The sequence below is a fragment of the Phallusia mammillata genome, chromosome 2, assembly GCF_965637545.1.
Source record: "Phallusia mammillata chromosome 2, kaPhaMamm4.hap1.1, whole genome shotgun sequence".
Classification (NCBI taxonomy): Eukaryota; Metazoa; Chordata; class Ascidiacea; order Phlebobranchia; family Ascidiidae; genus Phallusia; species Phallusia mammillata.
The window spans coordinates 15,213,225-15,232,444 of record NC_137253.1 but is presented as its reverse complement, the minus strand read 5'-3'; positions in this window follow the sequence as shown (position 1 = coordinate 15,232,444).

The window sequence follows — 19,220 nt, the reverse complement described above, 5'->3', positions numbered from 1 at the left end:
CGCTTTCGCCGGATCCTGCACACACAAGCCCATTCAAATATAACTTATCCAATCGAAACTTTGCTTTCGACTCCGCCGACAACGTTATAGAACGTGTTCAAGAAGAGAGAACATGACCGCACCAAAACTGCTGATTAAGTAAACATTAAGTTTGTACAGCAAGTTAAGACAGACCCGTTTAGCCAAGTCAAAATTTGAAATATTGCTCTAACGTACATCTGTGCCAATTTATAGAAAAATATTAAGCTCGGATTTTTTTTGTTTCGTAACATTGGATTATATACTGTGTATGCATCCTACGTAAACAAGTATCGGTTAAGTCATTTCGTTGGCAAATACTGTTTGAGTCCAGAAATGTGACTTTACAAGCTAAAACGTTTTCTCCCAGATCTCAACATCCTCAAAATGCCGATTTGAACGTATCTTCACCACGTTTTATGGTTTTTAAAAAAAAAAAAATTAAAAAAAAATTTTTGGAAACTGTACGCAGTGGTGCGTAACGCTTATTAACAATTTTCGCAGTTACCATTTCGGCGAAATGATGATGGTCAGTACAACTATTATAAAGGGAAATGACATTTTAAGTCATTGCAGTTAAGTTCGCATTCATTATAGTAATTCACATTTTGGAGTCATTAAACACATACATATACAAAGTGACTCACCAATAATCGTCAACACGACAATAAACGGCTTTTCTAGTACAACCGACGCAGCACCATGCTCCACGGAAGTCAGCAACGAAAAGAACTAAACCACGTTGCGTTATCACACAAAACTGGCAGTCAATTATTACGTCACACAACGCAACAGATTACAACACAAGTTGTACTGAGGAAGTGCGGGAATCAATAGAAATCGTCAATTACTGGCAAATGAGATGTAACATACAGTTCGTATCCAAGATCCAAAACAGTTGAATTGCGGCCCAGTAGATGTCAAGACTATACAGAAATGAAGAAATTGAAACAGTTGAGATTTTTGAACTTTACAGTATCTAGGTATTTGTGGTATTGGTTTTGCCCGACTCCACAATATATCATTACATTTTGGCCCGCGCATGCAAAAAGGTTGCCCACCTTTGGTCTAAACCAGGGGTGGGCAAACTACGACCCGCGGGCCGCATGCGGCCCGGCAAAGGAGTTCATGCGGCCCGCCAAACGTTATTAAGTTTTAAAGAGAAAGCTTCCGAGTAACGCTGAATAGTTTTATGAGCACAGCCGCAGAGTTTTAAAAATACCAGGGGTGCGACTTGCCGTTACCTATACCATGTGCAGTATTATTACCCGTACCATACTTACTTTGGAACTAAACACAGATACTTTTACCAGCTTTAACCTGTTGTTTCTGCCACGTTATTTTGCAAATCGTCACTTGACACAATTTCTTCGTTCGATAAAGGTAAATAAAAGTAAAAGCGATTCACGTTTTCAAATACAGCCCACTTTGTACTGTTGACGCCAAAACTTTGTTCACATTGGATCAAGTTTAGGTTGTTGCAATACTTTGCAAGCGGACATTAAACACGTCTTTAGAATCGTTAGCATAGACCCGCACAACACCTAAAAAATGATACTAAAAGCGGCTCGCTTTGTTTAATGTTGACGCGAGAATTTATTAACAAAAAGACGTGGTGTAGCCTATGTTGCAACAAATGCTAGTTTATTTTGAAACAATTGCAATTGTGACGTTTCGTTTGTCCAATAATTTAGTGAAACCATACGTATTTGCACACAGCTAAACATATACTCCGTTAATATTTTGGGCAAAATCACAACCTGCGGCCGTACGGCGACATGCGGCCGCGGAGACGAGATTGTGCGACTGTGACCATGTATGTTAAAATACACGTGCTGGAGGCGGTGACGAAACTAAAACTATTTTGCCAAATATTTTGATTTTGAAACTGCTAAAAACAGATTTCGTCAGACTTGAAAAAAAGATTACCAGCCTAGTAACCATATGCGACAGGCTTTTTATCCGCTTATTGTGTGCAAACAATGCTAAAGAACAGGCACCGCAATCGTCACAATACTGATTATGACGTCATAAACAGTTAGCTCCGTTTAGCTAAACTTATGCGTCAAGTAAGAATTTTTTAATCTGAGCATTTTAGGCGGCTTTAAATGGTATATATAGGATATAAACCTAATTCTTTACAACAGTTATTTTAAAACTAAAAAAAAACAAGCAAGCAATTGGCGGCCGTTGGTGAAATACCATGCGGCCCCCTGAGATTAAGAACTTTTGAATGCGGCCGTTGCACTGAAAAGTTTGCCCACCCCTGGTCCAAACATTTCAACAACAATAATAAACAAACGAGAAGCGCTCCACATGGCTAGACATTATCATAGTTGTAAACTTGCTGACCATGAGCTAACTCACAAACAATTAAACTGTTTGATTCTAACAGATTACTCACTAAAACATCGAAACCGCAGTTTTAGATCAAGGTGTGGCCGAGTCCAAGCACGTTTTAGTCAAACGACGCATATAGATCTTGGGAAAGGAAGCCGAGAAATCATATTTAAAAATTGTGATGACGGAAATGACGGAAATGACGGAAAACACCATCACAAAGTCAAAAGGTGATAGATCGCAAAACTGATTAGCCTACCAGTGAATCAGTTGAATAGTAAGGCTAATCGATATTTTAATTAGCGGGTGGAAATATCAAGTTTGCAAATATTTTTAAGCCGCGTTGTCTCCACCAGCAAGTAGCTCTGATTGTCTGTACACTGATTAAGTTGAGTTGACTTCGCTCGATGAAAAATTTTAACGACTTAATGTACCTTACTAACGAGCGATCAGGTATGTTTGAGAAGAAATGCCGACAGAATTTGCTCAGTAAGTTACGACAAAGCCGGGCAAAGTAGGCATCCAATCGGTTTAAAACTTGTTGTTTAACTACAAGAATTAGGTTATGTTTTCTTGCAATTATTATATACAAGGTTCTAGAAACAAGGAGTGCTGTAGCAAGTGAATCGTAATTGAACTCATTGGTATTCAAGCGCAATCAAGCAACTCATACAAACGGTCATGGTTATAAAGTTACACCAGACAGCATTAACGACCACAGCGTCCAACGCGCAAACAGAACTTTTAACATTTAGGGTCTAAGTTGCTTGCAAATTTAAATAAGACAGTTTTAAAAGAAAGATTGAAAGACAACGGGGCACCAAAAAAGAAAAGAAAAATGCAACCAAAACGTAAGTTGTATTTTCCTTTGATTCTGTTAGTGTAGCATTTTACTAGTGTGTGAATGTGCGTACATACGTGTCAGTGTTATCCGCGTAGGCACACTGTGAAAAACAGCTACCAGTTGCCCTTGTGAGTCTCCAAACGTTCTATAGAAAACAGTTCTTTTCTGCTGTTTAGCCCAGCAGATCAGATGAATAAGGTTTGTCATTTAAGGGAAAATTGCAACATTTCGTAAGGGAAAAAAACACAGAAAACCGCAAAGAAAATTTTTTGTAGGAAAGGATCATTCATAATTGACAGAAAGAGGTCGTTGAAATCAATAGTCCCCCCAATGTTATAAGTACAGTTATTTTTCAACCATGACCGTTGCTTTGTTTGTAAATAACTTGTAAATAACCTATCAATGTTGCACTTGTGTTTTATTTAAAAACGGTAAACGGCACCCAAGTAATGCAAATATTTAAACATACTGTTTTTTTATAAGAACAGGTTGTGCGCAGTTACATAGCTTAGTGAGGTTACCAAACATTTGGAACTGTTTGGAGTTGGGGGGTAAAATCTGTTCCGGATATGATTTTCAAAAAAAACATAATTTAATCATTTTCGTAATTTTCAAAACATAATTATGATTAAATAATGCGAACTTAGTCTGATCATCAAATCGTAGTTTTTGTGTTTACTGTATAGGTTCAGCTTATGGATGATGAACGTTTACGTTTATGAAGGCAAACCAACATTTTATTGACGCTTGAGTAGGCTGCATACATTTTTTCGGATGCCTAGGATAGTGGTTTCCATACCAGTGGCGTAGCCAGGGAGGGGCCAAAAGGGCCATGGCTCCTTCCAAACTTCAAAGTTGTATTTTGAAAAACTTTAATTTAGTTTGTAAGCTAAAATCGATGCTTTTTATAGACACGGAATAAATCAATAAAGCGTTTAGCTGTCCCGTGTACCAAAGTTTGGCAAGTCACGTGTTAGGTGAAAGCACGTCTTACGCTGAGTATTAGCAAAAAGTTGTGTTATATAGCAAACTATTTGGCCCCTACCAAAATTTTCTTCTGCCTACGCCACTGTTCCACACCATTTCATTGCCATTAGAACTAATTGAACTCGCGGTCCAAGATAAATTCAATGCTAAAGCCACTTAAACACATTAGCAAAACGAAATCCTAAGCTGGTGAAAGTAATTTTCAGTTTTACCACTACAGCTTTTGGGATTCATTTCACCTAAATATTATTTGCTTAGTAACGCATATAAATGATCTAAGAGCGGTTTGTGACATCACGGACAAACCTAAGATATAAATTATGCACAAACAATTGCTTTCATTGTTACTTGCGGTGAAATCAACAAGCATTGAACACGCAAGTAAGATTGTAAAGCCATGAGCTCTTGGAGGTCAACGAAAATAGCGCCGTCAACTGGTAAAAAACCAGAGACTTTAGTTTAAAAAGAGCTGGCCAAGAGTGATATAGTGGTGTAGCGTGCAGTATCAAGGTCAAGCATTTTGGCAACTAAGGGCGCATGTCGCCCGCAGCCTCACGGCAGTTCGAAAATTGGCCCTGGACAAACATTCAGTTGTAGACCTCTTGTTTACATGAAACTACTCTCTGTGTTGATTTTGATGTACGATTCACCCCACCGCGTACATTCATGCAACTACGCGTCTTAAAAAACTCATCTGCTTTCAGTTTAGACTCGTCGCATTTTCTCTTCACGCCACATAGGTTTGGAGGCATTTATAATACAGTTTTCTTAAATAAACGAAATCAAAATCAAATATGCACACCAGTATAAATGACAACGAGTTTTCCAACCAAACAACACTCACCAACTTTCATTTGCACATTGTAAACATATAGAGATGTTCCCACACAAATGTATGACCCATATATTTCTAACAAAGACAAACATCGAAATGTTAACACACAAAAACACACACTTAACAAATATGGGCGGCACACACAACGTCAACAACATTTAGCTATGGGTTTGTCGCACAGTGCGTGGTTTTACAAGATCCGAACGTACAGTCCCGGACTGGTCCGTAATGGTGAACATCACTCGACCTAGTGCATATTTGGCACGCGGGTGTGTTTCGTCAATCAACAAGACTATGTCATTGATCTTCATACTTTTTGTCTTCTGGAACAATTTCTGGCGCTCAAACAAAAAATCCGACACACAGCGATTAGCAAGGCGTTGAACTTGAACGAGGCAGGCGATTTCTTTTTTTCGAAAAAATCAATCGTTTATACTTTTAGACGTAATAAAAATACACCTTCGGCAGGTTTAGTTATAGCTGTTGTTGGAGAATGACAGACAGCAATGATTGATAAAATCCAGCAACGGGCCACAGACATAATATCGTCAGCTGCAACTTTCCAGTTGACGCGGAGCACCCTCTCATCCACGCAGCATCGATACTCAACGACTGGGAGTTTTTTGCTACATCTTCTTTGGGATAATTTTCCAAAACTTCTTTCTTATTACTTAACCACTTAGTGAGGTAAAATCCCCCGCATACAAGCAATTCTGCTAAATCTTTTTACAGTGTAATGGCCTGCTTCAGGTTTTTTTTAAGGTTTGGTTTGGGTGACCGCTAAGTAGTTTTAACAGACCGCAAATGTTTCATTTAAATACCAAAAAATAGCCATATTTGCTTATTTGCTTGCAAGTCCAAATTTTGGGAAACCGCTGGAGAAATTTGAACACCTTAAAAACACCTTAAAAAAACACTGGCCTGGTTCACACAGGACACAGCTACCAAATAATCATCAACGTAAAAAATATTTTGATCAATGTCCCATGGGACAAAAGTATGCATATTTTTTTCTGTAATGCTTTCGAAATGTTTTAGCTGTTTGTTTTTATCAGAATGTGGCGCAACAGGATGACGACGTACACTCCAAAAACATGCACTGCTTTATGATGTTCTGTTGCTTCTGCATTCAAGTTTCCATCTTTCCACCAAGGAAAGTCTAATAAAATCCAGTCCTTTGGATGTACGCACACATGAACATCGCTTCAACTTCAGCTACAAAAGCCACTTCATCTTGTCGAAAACGTGTGAGCACTTCCACCAATCTTTTTGTTGAGATCTGGACCTTGCTTTAACACGCCATTCAAGGCAATCGAACACAATGCGAACTTTTGCTGGCTTTCGCGGGAGCATGACTGGATGACTCAGAATGAACTCTTTCGCCGTCTCTTTTTCTCGCTCACAGTCCACAAGAACTGCAAAACCTTTCTTGATATAAGGTTTGCATAGCGGTATTGTATTTACTTTGAAGGTAGCTGTCTCTCAGCAAACGTCTCTTTAATCGAACAGCTTTTTTCTGCCATCCCCCGATTGTCGGATAAATTTTGAGCACCCTATCTCCACGGTAGAGGAAGTTGAAAGTGACCTTGTTTATTTGTTCCAAAGCAACTCGATCATACCTAGACGACGGGTTTCCACACACAGCGGTGGCATCGCTAAAACCCAGTTTAAACAATCGATTGATTTGTTGCGACAGTGATCTGTCCACCAATGACGTAAAATTGCAATTTGGCGATCCCGCTAGTGATGTCGCTCCAATAAGTGACTTTACCAACGGAGTCTTCCATACACAGGGTTTACCAGGACTTTCTTTAAAAACGCGCTCCACACAGAGCACTTCGGGCACGTCAATGCCGATGAGTAGATGACTGTACCCTCATCCACTTGGGAAAAGTTCAGCCCTTCAAGGTGAGATAGCTTATCAAGAACTCTTTTGTCCAAAGTTGCATTTGGTTTAGTCGAAATATCATCAGTGTAGAAAGCGTTGCATATGTCGATCTGTTCGTCTACCTCGACAGGAAATAAGTGCAGTTTCGCCACAGTTCCATTGTATGACTTCTTGGAAGACAAGGTTTGCAAAGATATGTCACGCTAAGCACCAGTTAAGCCCAATGCCTTTGCTATTTTTTTTACTGTAAAACGTTGCGGTAATTTCGGGATCAATTAACGCATACATCGCATAACACCATTCACCTAGTTCAGTTCAGTGGTTCCCAACCTTTCGTTGACCATGGCCCCCTTAAAGTAAGTTTTTGGCCTCGTGGCCCCCTTCAAGTTACCATGTAGGACCTGTGGCCCCCTTAAAATGTAGATAGCAATCTCGCGTTGGAATGCAGTATTAATTTTGGCCTTCAACAGGTCTAATAAAGTAAATGAACGTGATAAACCTCACTATAAACAAACAGTATGTGAAATAGTCCAATAAATTCGGGAATAAAGTTAAAGTGAAAATGACTTTTAGTGGTTGATTCTTGTGAATCTACGCCCGTGGCCCCCCTGGGGAGACCGAGTTTTGTAGACACGTCGCGGCGACAGCGATAGCTCTTTCGCTTAAATGTTGGACATCCGTAAACGCCGTATCCACAGATGAGTTGTACGTGAAAGCACTGTATCGTTTCCCTGGAGTCGGGGTGCCTTTTGCACGTTCAGGAAAACAAGCTCTCGCCGCATAAAAAATTCCTAAAGTCTTAGAAAAGCGAGAAACACGAATAAACTTATAATAATTAAGAGGATTCCCTTTCATCATTTTCGGACGCGGAGGTAAAATTCCGTCGTTGTCGGCCATAGAGCACGTGGTCCATAGTCGAATTCCCGAGTGGGATTCTTGTTCATCGGAACGCTACTTCTCACACAGGGATCCCTGACAATGGCAAATGGCTACGGCCGATCAACCGGTCGTGGAGATCTGGATATAGGGTTCCATGTTCGTAATGGATTTTTCTAACGCAGATGGGGTAAATGGTGTATGAACGGACAACTGATCATCCCATGCTTTTTGGGTGGCCTCTGCTTTTTTCCCTTTTTCGAATTGCTTCCTTTACTAAATTCCTTCGTTGTTGTTTCTTCTTCTTTTTTGCGCTCTTAGGTGTGCTTTAATTCGACGTTTTTACCATGTCAACGTAGTTTTATCTAGGCGGCGTAGAAGTCGAGCTGCCACTGTTCGGTCTTAGTATTACGCATGGTAAATGTTAAAGTTGCAAAAGAATGATGCAATGATGGACACAAATATCACAGCAAACAGTTGAAACCTAATGTAGGCGTTTGCAATACGGTTTTCTAAAATAAACGAAATCGAAATCAAATATGTGCACCAGTAAAAATAACAAAGTGTTTTTGCCTTTGCAGATATGGTAATCCTAACTTCAGTTGCTTTTAATTAACGCCCCTGAATATCTGTTGTCAAAGGTAAAGCGTTTAAAAACGTTTATTGTCAACCAACTGCTAATCTTTCACAATGTTTGGCGGGTCCAAATATCCCGGGTAGTTTGCCGACAGTGATGAGCATCGAACAATAAAATCGCTAAAAGATATGGGTTTTCGAGAGCTAAGGATTAGAAGTGCGGCTGCATACATTGGTAAAGTATTTTTTGCTTACCCGTGTCTACTTTGCGCCCTGACAATTTCTTATGTTTTTCAGGTGTTAAAATCAACTCCTCGTCAAAAGTTCTGCTTGCAGACACGTTACTAAACAATCCTGACATAGGTACATTGTATCAAAACATGTTTGAATAATCTGAAATGTGTCAAACCTGAAAGTGCAAAATGTAATCGCTTTTGCATTAAACAAATCGAATGTTGATTTAAGTGAGTGTTAATTCAAATTAGGTTATTATGTCCGAGTGCGTTTAGATTGTATACTTTGTTTGCGATATATTAGTATTATTTTTTTATGAATTAACTGCCACCTGGTAAAGACTAAGATGAATCTTTTTGTGTGTGTCTGTTATCGGCATTACTACAGTCTAACTTGTATTCACACTTCCCATGCTCTTACCTGGTAAAAATAACATTTTGGAATGCAAGGAACACCACCACAATTATTGTCTCCGCAACAATCCTCTTTCCGCAGAGGATCACTGGGTCGTATGAAAAACTAGTTCTTATGCCACTATTCGTATTTGTAACAAGCAAACAACACATTTCGACATTGCATCAAGACTAATCTTCAACAGTTGCGCCAAAAGTAGTTGTTGTAATAAACTTATGTAATACGTTAAAACACCTTCCATGTAGGTTTGCAAACTCACTGCCGGTGTATGTTATTGATTTAAAGGTGTTGATTTTATCATTGCATTTGTCCAGGAAATCCTGTCACAAGCAACCCGAGTAGATCCTTTCCACAACGATCCTCATACCCCAGTTCTCAACAAAATACAGGTAGAATACATTAACAAAAAACCCTGTAATCTTTCAAAACTTTCTTATAAAACTGCGTTAATGTAACACTTTTTTAACAACAAGTTTAAAATTAGTTTCAAATGTTGTGGTACGTTGTTTTCCAGTTTTGGGGTAATAAATCAACGTTCCCAATAACATAGAGCTCTTAAGCTGGTGCGGTACCCACACTGGGTGTTTTAAAATTTGCACTGGTGGTACCACGCAAGTCGTTCATTAACCATTCGCAAACTAGAATAGCCTTTTCAACAATGCAACACCACAACAAAAGGCAATGACTGCTAGGTTGCCTGACAGTATTTATAAAGTTATTAAATTTTAATCAGTTTTTTTTCTTCTTTTTTCTCTGGTAATATTCGTACATGCACTTTTGGCATGAAATCTTGGGTGGATTTGGATAAAACTTTCACAGGTGGTAGATATGGTCACGTAGATGTGTCATCTGCTTCGTTTGACTTGATAATCCCAGTACTTACCCTGCTAGCCCACAAAGTGTACAACGTTTTGTATGTTGCTGCGCACCACAAACGAAAGATTTCTGTCGTGTGACAGTATAATCACGGTTGCCATACCGTCCGTATTTCTTAGATTTGTCCTTATTTTGAAGGGCACTGTCTTAGAAAAGTTCACTGTCCTTATTTCTAAGAGATGTCCTTCTTTTTCACTTACGTCCTTATTTTGTCTTATTTTCAACAATTATAAGTCAAATCCCCGCTATAAGTAACAGAATACCGAGACCTGAGCTGCACAAAGTATTTTTTACGAACAAGGAGTTGCTGAAACGGATGGTTTCTGGCAAAATATATGGCATGTGATATGTCATGGCTAATATAAATTCAAAGATTTATTCTAAAACGTTTGTTTTGTTTCGTATGGAAACTTAATTTTTCAGTTGTCCTTATTTCAGGCTCCGTGTCGATGGCAACCCTGAGTATAATAAAGGCAACAGTGTTGCATGTTACCTTTGCTTGTTTTTTTGTTGGCTTGACCATTAACTACTAGGAAATCATAGTCTGTTCAGTTTACTTGTTGTTGTACAGTCTAGCGAGAAGCAGCCAAACTTTTTGGTGCACAGGCACCCCTAGTGTTTTGTGTTTCCTTTGTACGCTCTTGATCTTTAACGCCCTCTTTCGTCAACTCCCTTCCGGTGCAGTGCCTGTGAGAGGTCCCTCGGGGTTTTCCCTTCTTATGTCACTAATTGGTCGACCTACGCTTCGGGCGTAAAGTAACCAATTATTCTTTTTGTCACAAACCTGTAACACGTCACAGCCCTGCGCGCAAAACCAACAAACATAAAAAATCAAAAACCAAAATGATAAATCTTCTGATCCTCAGTCTTCAGGAAAAGACCTATTGACAATACCTCTTAGCTCTTCTCATCCCGTTGAAGAATCCTCATCTCCCAAACTTTCATCTCAAACTAATAATGTTAAATTTATTTTTACCTATGCAATTATCTGCTCCCATCATTTCTTAACAACCGGAAAAAAGCCCCCAACTTGACAAGCTCTTCCAACCTGGACAATCAGAGGAAAACAAGGTCAACAACAAAGACTAAGGCAAAGAAGAAGACCAAACATCAAGAACCAAAAGAAACCGTAGTTCCAGTGGGGATCACAAAAAACCTAAGAAAAAACAAAATAAAAACAGATCTAAATCCTCATAATTTTTTCGTTCAAATGGCAGCAAAAATTTTAAGTTGATCTTCTTTCAACATTAACGGTTTAGACGACAATTTTTCAAATATTTCGCACTTTATTGCTCAAGCTGATTCAAATATTGTTTTGATACAGGAAGTACACAAAGTAAATCAAACAAACTTTATAAATTGGACAAACAAACAAAACCTACTATTCTTTTTTAACGCACACTGGAGAAACCCGTCTGATCGTAAAGCGAAACACGACGGCACCATCATCCTAATAAAAAAAACGCTTCGGACAAGACCTTCAAATTAATCACGAAATTATAACCGAATATCGAATACATAAAATCGATTTTGACTTTAACGAAAAATCCATCACAATTCTAAACCTTTACATGCCATCCGGGAAAATATCTGGTACGGTCAATAAACGTTTAGAACTCTTTCATGAAATTGAAAATCATTTTTTTACACTGCTATATAATCCTAGCCGGTGACTTTAACTTAAAACAAGACCAAATTGACACGATTGGAAACTTCCGAAACACAAGTGTAGAATTCAAGCAGTGTGCTAATTCTACCTTTCAGTCTCTTGACTGGCAGAATAAGATAGCCGGTTTCAGATGCACTTTATTTTCAGTGATTTAAAACGGATTTTTGACCACCTTATTTAAATAGAATCAAAACGTCACAATTACAAACAGTCCAAACAATGTACCTTATATAACATAAAATTATCCACCTCAGCAAAGTTTAATACAACACCACAGACTTAGATACTGCTGAAACAATGACTGGGCTACACGTGCAGAGACAAGAAACCGAGAAAGCAGGACGCACATAAAGTTGGCAGTTATGTCGTCACAATGAACGTATAGGTCACGGGTTACAACGGCGGGAAAAGTTCTTGCTATTGGGGAGCGTTACTGTCCGTTACAACAAGTGATCAACTGTACTGGCGTAACACAATAAAAACCCATAAACAAGCAGACGCGTTTCATTTTTTCATCCTACCAAAAAATTCTACACGCGTGTAACACATAATGCTGCGACAAGAATCGATAGAATCTACTGTAGCACTAACTTACTCAGTAAACTCGCTAAATTTAAACACCAATTTACACACTTCTCGGACCACAAATATGCTCCCACTGTAACCTTTAACTTTAAGTTTAACAAAAGATGGGGGGGAACCTATGGAAACTTAACCTTACACATTTAGACAACCCTGAGTACGTTTCTGGTATCAAAAGCATGGGCGCCGGCAGAAAATTTTGCAAGAGGGGGCACATTTTGGCTGATACTTTACCGCATCAAGAATTTGTTACATATGAAGCCATAAATCGTGTACTTCACAATTGAGTTGCCTAAAAGTTAAAGTATTGAACGATGTCACAAATACCCGCGCTGCCAATTTAATTAGGTTTGCTGCTAAATATATTAAATTGAGGTACACTGAAATTCCAAGGGGGGGCAAGTGCCCCCTCTTGCCCCTACGTGGCGGCGCCCATGATCAAAAGCATAATATTAGATTACCAAGATAACAAAGACCAATTTTACAATCCCATTTTCTGGTGGGAAGCTCTTAACCCTTTAACTGCCGAATTTGTTTTGACAAAAAATGATGTTTAGACATGCTCTTGCTCTTTTAGGTTTTATGCAAAATCGATAGAAGATAGGCAAAAACTTTCTCTGGGAAAGTTGTTGGGTATATAATTTTCTACAATTTTAAGATAAAAATTTTTTCGATGACGTCATCACCTATGAAATGACGTCATTTTAATTCTATTTTTTCATGAAATTGCAGTTTATTGATGTTTTTCGTTACAATTATTAGTTACAAGTTGTTTTACAAACACTTCGTTACAAAATTTTATCTGTGTTATTTTGATTACGTCATTAATTAGCTCATGACGTCATAATCATTAATTTCAGTTTGTTATTTTACAGTATTAAATAATAAAATTAATGTTTTTGAGGGTATGGAACTTGTTTTCAATAATATTTATTGGCTAATTTGACATTTCACTGACTTATTATAATGTTTACCAACCAGCTGTACACACATAATGCATTCACAAGTTTTTTTTAAATGGAATGTTTATTATGTATTATTACACCACAACATGTAAAATTTGTAAACACAGTGCATATAAGTTTGCAGAAAAAACACAATTTCAAGCCTTTCCAAGGTACTTTGCATTGATTCTTCTGTATTTGTTGTCCATTCGTGAGGCCACATCTCCTCATCATTTGACAAATGTAAATGCATTTGTGGGCCATATACAATCATAATATAGGTCAGCAAGCACCAACTTCCAAAGTCAAAGTGCTTCTGCAACAGTTGTTTTCTTGATAAATAACTGTTGTCACCACTAATAATAAAGCTAAACTGACTCATACAGTTGTATATTCAAGCAAATCAAGGCAAATTTACAGGCCCGAACTACCCACTTTCAAGCCCAATTCAGCTGCACACATATCAAATTGTAAACAAAGATGGCCGCAACACGCACGCAAAGCCCTGAAATCAACTCCAAGCAGCTGTCTGTGAATCAGTCAAGCGTAAAATATCAAAAAACGGCTCAAAAACAAAAATTTGAAAAAAACTTGTTTTTTTCTGAATTTTCACTTTCTCCTTACTGTAATTAATTTTTTTCAAATACTAACATATCATTTTTTTCAAATAAATTGAAGCCAATATGCATAAGCTTTCCAACGCACCCCAGTTGGAAAAAAAATTCGCACTAATACGATTTTTGTCGCTGTTAACAACGAGGCATGTCTCCATGCGCATTTATGCGCCCGTGGCAGTTAAAGGGTTAAACGCAAAATTAAAAAACATTCAATCTCATTTTCGATCCAAAAAAAAGAAATCCGACATACAGGAGACACAAAACTCTCAAATAGAACTACGAACGTTAATGCTACAAATGAATTTGGACAATTTAGAAGCAAACTATAAGTTCGTAGAACTCAAAAACAAAATTAAAACACAAGAACAAAACGCGATGAAAGGAGCTCAAAGAGCAAGAATAAAAGATATCACGGCCGATGAAAAACCAGATAAAATATTCTTCAGAATCGAAATCGAAAAACTGCTCTAAACAGTTTTTGTGGTACCAAAGAATGCCTAGAAACCATATGCGTCAGACTTTTTGTGCACCTATTGTGTGCCAACAATGCGAACAAAGCAGGGACCACAAGCATCACATTATACATTATGACATCATAAACACTTAAGACTGATCTCCTAGCTGTGCAGCTCAATCTGTGCACCGAGCTAGAAATTAATCAGGGATTTTTTGGGCGCTGCTATTAGATGGTAAATACATGATATAAACCAAGTATTTTAAAACAAAAATAAGCAGGTAAATGGCGGCCGTTGGTGAAATAAGAATCTGCGATACGGCCGACCTAGCAAAATGGTTGTGCACCCCTGCATTAAGGTTTTATTTTCTTTTTTTGACAAAACGCATTGTTCGCGTTGTTCGTAAGCAGAAACACAACGAAATTTTATTGGCAGCAAAAACCTATTCATTCTTTCTTTTATGTTTGTGTACAGACGCTAAAAATACAATTTTGGTAAAAACTAAAAATTGCCGGAATTCAAGCAATCATGAAATAAGTTACTTGTACCATTATGCCAGAATTTAACAAAATGACAAACAGTAACTGTTGCCACTACGTTTAAACAAAAACTAATTATGACCCACCAAACAAAATGGGTTAAAAAACCTAGGATGTAACTTTGGGGTTCGACCAAAGGCTGGGGAATATCGTAGGGGTTCGGCCGTTGTAAATAGGTTAAGAACCACTGAACTAGACTATAGAAACGAATATTTACCTTTTTCCGACACCTTTATAAAACGACAGGCAGCAAAAATTTATGAAACGCTCGTAAATCAACTAAAGAGATTTGCGTAAATCTATGGGGAACCAATCATAAACTAAATTTAATTTGGACCCGAAAACATTACATTTTGACGCGTACTTTACAGGCGCGTAATTTACCAAACGATGCGATATATCACATACTTATATGTTATATATCGTTTCATTAAAGATTAATAAATAAATAACTTCTAACGGTAATGCGTCAAGCCAAATAAGCCGTTCACTCTTTTCTCCTTTTACTTAACATAATTTTATTTCCGCAACCGAGTAATTGTTAATGTTATTTTGGTCCGTTGTGACTTTTATGTTTCGTTTTAAGACGATAATGATTATTGGCGAAGGTCCCTACCACCAGAGTTTTTTTTAAGGTGTTTTGGGAAAAATTTTTTTTAAGGTGTTTTGGGAAATTTCTCCAGCGGTTTCCCAAAATTTGGAAATGGCTATTTTTTGGTATTTAAATGAAACACTTGCGGTCTCTTAAAACTACTTAGCGGTCACCCAAACCAAACCTTAAAAAAAACCTGCCTACCACTATCGGTGTTGTGGCCGAGCCAATCTAATTTTCTATTTATAGGATCAAAAAAATGGACGTTTTTGCACATGCCTGTAAAACAATGTATACGCTTAACACCGGACGAATTGGATTAACCTTTTGTAAATTTTGTCGAGTAAATGAAGATAATGTTGACTATCTATTAACGAACTGTAAAATATCTGTACCTATCTTGGAAATATTGAAATCAACTTTACTCGAAAAACATAACTTCCAATTCGATCCAACTGTTCAATTAATACTTTACACCAGACCTATTGAAATGGCGGACCGCGGTCCACATCCGGACCTTTGAGGCGTTGAGTGTGGACCTCGACGGTCTTTTAATTACGGAAACATTTAGATACATATTTCATTTTGTGTTAATTACTTTGCTATGTGCAAAGAACATTGCTATGTTCAAAAAGTGTAAAGTGTTTCGAAAATCTCATGGGAGCTCAGATTCTCCAACTGTAACAAAAAAAATGGTCGATTGTTCCACTATACAATTGACGATTGTTTGCGCACAGTTGTATTTGTGATGTAATAAACTGAATTTGAATCATTACCTTGCGAAGCAATCCTGCAAAACCAGACAAAATGTATTCTGTATGACGTTGTGCCAATATACTCTCGCAAGGAGTAAATTTACGTTTAGTGCCTCATTCAAGCTTTCATCTTGGACCGCGATTCTCCCCATTAGCTATAACCCCAAATGGCTAAGTTCTCTTGCATTAGCATTTTTTACAGAAGTGTCCGGAAGTTTAGCAATTCTGACCCTTTCCATCTGGTCCTTTGGTAAAACTAATTGAGTAGCCCTGCTTTAAACCATTTTTGATAAAGAAACTCCACTTAAAGACTGTTTGTGGTTTTACATTTTATAATTTTGGGTGTAGAACTCCATCAGCTACCCTGCTAACCCCCTAAAATGGGTGAGTTTTTTAAACAGTGTCGGATTTAAATGAAATTTGGACAGCTTGTAGAATTTTCTATTTATAGGTGTCAATTGTGGTGTTTTATTTTATTTTGCCACTATTTACCTATTTTCTAGAAACAAAACACTAAATAGGACAAACTTCAAACAATGTTTGCATTGAATCAGATTTGCATCGTCTGTACTTTTAGTAGCATGATTTTTTAAGGCAAGTACCGATGACAATGTTTTACCTCACAACACCAAACTTAGTGACCCATGAGTTTCTGCCTACCGAAACAACTCAGGTCATAAAAGACGGTGGATAATACGGGACTTAATGTAAAAAAGCATAGGAAATATATTTCAATTCCTTTTGTTTCGATTGAAGCCAAAAAAACGACAACAGGGTAAGCTGGTTGGCAACAAAAACACTTTCCAAAAACATATTAGAATCTACTTTGTAGTCAGAATCTTGGCTTCAATCGAAACAAAAGGAATTGAACCGAGGTTTTACACAAGGAATACAACATACACAAGGAATATGGTTGTGGGATGAACCTTTTTTCGTAGAAACTCGCCATCACAAACGGGTTTGTGTTTCACCTCTATAATATATTCTCTCGACAGGTGTTAATTTTCCAATATAGCATTACTTCATACACCGAACTTTCATATTTCTAATTTTTTACACATTGTAAGGTGGCATTATTTCTTATGGATACTCAAGGTTCGTTTAAACCCGGAGCTGCAGTGAAGGATTGCTCGGTGATCTTTGCACTTAGTACCCATATTAGTTCGGTGCAAATATACAACGTTTCGCAAAACATACAAGAAGACACGTTGCAGCATCTTCAGGTTAGTTTAATTGTTGACATAACTAGAAAATAGAAGAACAGGTTTTAAATTTAAACGTTATTTTAGCATTTTACTGAATACGGAAAAGTTGCCAAAAAGATGCGCAACCAAGGTGGAAAGTCGTTTCAGGTTTGTTGTTAAAATGGACGATACAAAAATTTAAACTGGCTGTTCAATAAAATTTTGTTGAAGGATTTGATGTTTCTTGTCCGTGACTGGCCCGACCCAGAAGTTCCATACGGATTTCAAGGAGGCGAAGAGTTGATGCATAGAGTTTTTCACGTACTGCTTGATCACCACGATTTTAAGTCAGTTCGAAACAATTTGCGTGATTCGTTCGACCATGTGTCATGTTTTCTTATGCCACACCCTGGAGAGAAGGTTGCTGTACGAGGCCAAAACCAAGAAGATCATCTAGATTTGGCAGGTATAGCGTTTATGGTATGATTGGCTGGTATCCATGCATGGCTGAAAAGAACGCATTTTGATTTCAAATTGTTTTACCTTTCTCGCGTTGTTGTGCTGCATACCGTATATCATAGGTAATGATTTTACCTTTATTTATAAAGTATACTAGCCTGTTACCTTTCTAGCACCTAATGATTCTATTTGTTTCACACTGTTGAATCAATACAGATTGGAACATGTATCAATCGTATAACTTCCTTTAATCAGATGTTTTTACAGTTTTGTTGTTCAACTGATGTGATGCTTAACAGAATACTAGTTGTTTTTTAAGAACTTGTAGTTTTGCTGACGTTAGGCTCTGTTTTATCATGCTTTTTCACTGATTGTCACTTAAATACATCTTGCATTTGGAACAAGTTCGTAAAAACTTATTCACGTAGAACGGCTAATATATTACTTTACTTTTACCAAACATGAGCCAAAATATTAATGGAAAGTTAATGTGACAAATACCATGCTTCTATTTTGAACCTTGACATATTGGTGTTAAATTTTAAAGAACAATTTATTCCTTAAACTTTTATAAATCACGAAACAATGTTGAAACTCTTATTGTCTTACTATCGTTGTGTTTCAAGATGTTAAGCCGGCCTTTAAAGAAATGGTAGATGTTCTGGTGCGACGCATCTTTTCGCGCGACAAACTTGTGGTGAAACAAGTCAACCAGAGTCCAGTCACAGGAAAAGAACTAATCAACTTCACGCTGGCCTACTTTGAAGTGTTCAGAAGTGGCAAAATGCCCGAAGTTGGTCCTGTCATGCAAGTAAGTGCTCTAAGTCAGTGGTTGGCAACCGCGAATAGTTTGTTACCGGGCCGTATAAAATTTTCTTTCAAAAAAAGAAAACCCCTGCTCAGAGTTACGCGCCGACCCCTGCTCAGAGTTACGCGCCGACCCCTGCTCAGTGTTACGAAAGTTAATGTCCACTGCACCACTATTAAGGAAAAGTTAGCTTGACACCCTCACTATAGTAGCTAGCTTGTTGTTGTCATAAGTATTGAAAAAACTTGTTCATCAGGCAACAGCGAAGGCGGCGATGCTTGCAATCATTCAAGATTGCAAAGACTTTTACCGCCGACAGATGAAAAAGGTTAGTTAAACTATCTCACTGCTACTAATTGAACAATGTTAGACTAAGACCTAATTTATTTTGCAGTCGTGCGAAAATACCTACAAAAGTGACGAGGAAATGAAAAATACCCACGGCATGTGTAAAATGGAGGCATTGTACCAGTTTGACCAAACTCCAAAATTTGGAGATGATCCATTCATTAAACAACATCGCAAAACGTTGGAAGACCTTATAAACCAAGAGTTTGGTGTTTACAAACAAACCAACATAGCTGAAAAGGTTAAAATCGTTTTTATTCTTTTATTCTTGTGTGGCGTTCAATTTGTAGCAGTCAAATTTCTATTCTCCACATCACAACGGTGCGCAATTTATCGGGAAGATGGTTATCTTTTCGTCTTCCTATTATGATGACATCCTA